Source organism: Saimiri boliviensis, chromosome 6 (genome assembly GCF_048565385.1).
Source record: "Saimiri boliviensis isolate mSaiBol1 chromosome 6, mSaiBol1.pri, whole genome shotgun sequence".
In the NCBI taxonomy this organism is placed as follows: Eukaryota; Metazoa; Chordata; class Mammalia; order Primates; family Cebidae; genus Saimiri; species Saimiri boliviensis.
The window spans coordinates 59,743,566-59,745,951 of NC_133454.1; the positions used below are offsets into that span (position 1 = coordinate 59,743,566).

The following is a 2,386-nucleotide window of genomic DNA, read 5'->3' on the forward strand; positions in this document are numbered from 1 at the left end:
TTTTAAAACTTTGAAATAAAATATTTGGGTTTTGATTTATCCTTACACAGCAAATCATAGAAAGTTCTTGGGTGAGGGCATCTGTTGTATACACACATGTGTACAAAAGGGAGGGTTTATGATCTTCCTGGCCAAGCAACTTCCTGAAGAGCTGGAAGATTATGTTAGCATTGGCACCAAGGTATCTACCTTTGATTTTTGATAAGTCTGCTCACGTAACTAAAGAGAAAACACTCCTCAACCTTTATACCACCACCTCTCCCTTGTTCTAGCTAGAAGTGTTCTTGCTCAGAAAAACAGTTTTAGCCTATCAAGAAATGAATGGAAGGCATGGAGCCTTATCTTACTCATCTCCTGGGCCTAACACAGAGTTCAGTGAACAAAAGCACTTCATAAACACTAAGTTGCATGCAATGAGCCAATTTAAGTGTTGCAAAATGATATAATCCTCAAAGAGAGTAAAGAGATTTCCATTTTTTTTTTTTTTTTGAGACAGAGTCTTGCTCTGCTGCCAGGTGCCAGGCTGGAGTACAGTGGCACAATCTCAGCTCACTGCAACCTCCACCTCCTGGGTTCAAGCAGTCTCCTTCCTCAGCCTCCCATGTAGCTGGGACTACACGTGTGCGCCACCACACCCAGCTAATTTTTGTATTTTAGTAGAGATGAAGTTTCACCATGTTGGCCAGGATGGTCTCGATCTCTTGACCTCGTGATCCACCCGCCTCGGCCTCCCAAAGTGCTGGAATTACAGGCATGAGCCACCGCACGCGGCCAAAATTTCCAATTTTTAAAAGTGGAGAAGAGACCCTCTTGAGGAAAAGGATTAAAATTCCTCCATCTGTACATAGAAAGACACTTGAGTATCATGCTTAGCAAGAGTCAGCTTCCAGTGATACAAAGAGACCCATTAGAAGAGTGCTGTCTTCAAGGTTTTGCCCAGGGCAAGTTTAACATCCTTATTCCTCAAACTGTAGATCAAAGGGTTAAGCATGGGAACCACATTAGTGTAAAAGACTGAGGCAAATCTGCCATGGTTCATAGAGCCAGGAAAAGATGTTGTTAAGTAGGTGAATGCCCCTGACCCAAAAAACAAAGCAACAGCAATTATGTGGGAGCCACATGTGCCAAAGGCTTTGGATCTGCCCTCTGCAGAAGGAATATGGAGGATGTTGGACAGTATCAAAGCGTAAGAGATGATGATGCTTAAGCTGGACAGAATGATGGTTATTCCAACAATGAAAAATACCAGCTCGTTGACATGGGTGCTGGTGCAGGAGAGCTGAAGACAGGGAGAACTTCACACAGATAATGATCAATGACATTGGAACCACAGAAGGTCAGTCTCAGCATGCTTCCAGTGTGGGCCATGGCCCCAGCAAACCCTACCACATACGAACCAAACATCAGCAGAAAGCAGACCCTCGGGGACATGGTGACCACGTACAGCAGGGGATTGCAGATGGCCACATAGCGATCATAGGCCATCGACACCAACACACAGCACTCAGAATTGACAAAGAAACAAGAAAAATAGCTGAGTCATGCATCCCACATAACAGATAATACTTTTTCACACAAAGTCGTTCAGCATTTTGGGGACAAACACACAGGAATAACAGAGATCTATAAAGGACAAATTGAAGAGGAAAAAGTACATTGCGGTGTGAAGGCTAGAATTTATCCCAATTAAGGAGATCAAGCCCAAGTTGCCTACCACGGTGAACCCATAGATCCCTAAGAACAGAAGGAAAAGAGGGAGCTGGAGCTCTGGCTGCTCTGATAATCCCACGAGGATAAACTCAGTCACTGAGGAACTGCTTCTCAGAGTCATTCTCTTTTGGTGAGTTATCTGGGGAAACAGGGCAAAACATAGAGACATGACAAGCACAAGCATGGCTACGGGAAGAAGGCTCTAGCAGACAAGCCAGTGTGCAGATGCCCTCTCTCCTGTCCTCCCTCATCTACACACCTCCCCACCCTGAGGTATTGACCACGTGTCTGTGAGAGGATCTCAGCTCCGCTGAGCCAATCCTGAATTTAAGCAGTGTTTGTTAGCATGGGCAGCAAGAATTCTGTCTCTGCTTGAGAGGTGAGGGAGGAGCGAGACAGCACACCTGAACTGGCTGCTCATGGACTCTCAGAAAGACACCCTGAGAACCAAGAGTACAGCCTGGGACCACTGCCTCAGGTTCAGAGAGACAAGAGCTCTCAAGGTCCCCAGGGTGCCCTCCTATTCTCTGCCTCTGTCTCCCACCTAGATAATGGATTTCCATCTGGAGAGAAAGCCAAGAGTGTTCCCTACTGGCTCTGCACATCCTACTCGCCTCCTCAAAGACCCTCCATTCCATCTCATCTCAGGGTCAGTGTTGAGAGCACAGACAGGATC

General features: G+C 46.1%; 1 pseudogene; it reads right to left on the reverse strand.

The window, feature by feature from the left end:
* Positions 1–907: 907 nt before the first annotated feature.
* On the reverse strand, positions 908–1,834 carry LOC101053394 (olfactory receptor 8B4-like; annotated as a pseudogene).
* Between the last annotated feature and the right edge of the window lie 552 nt (positions 1,835–2,386).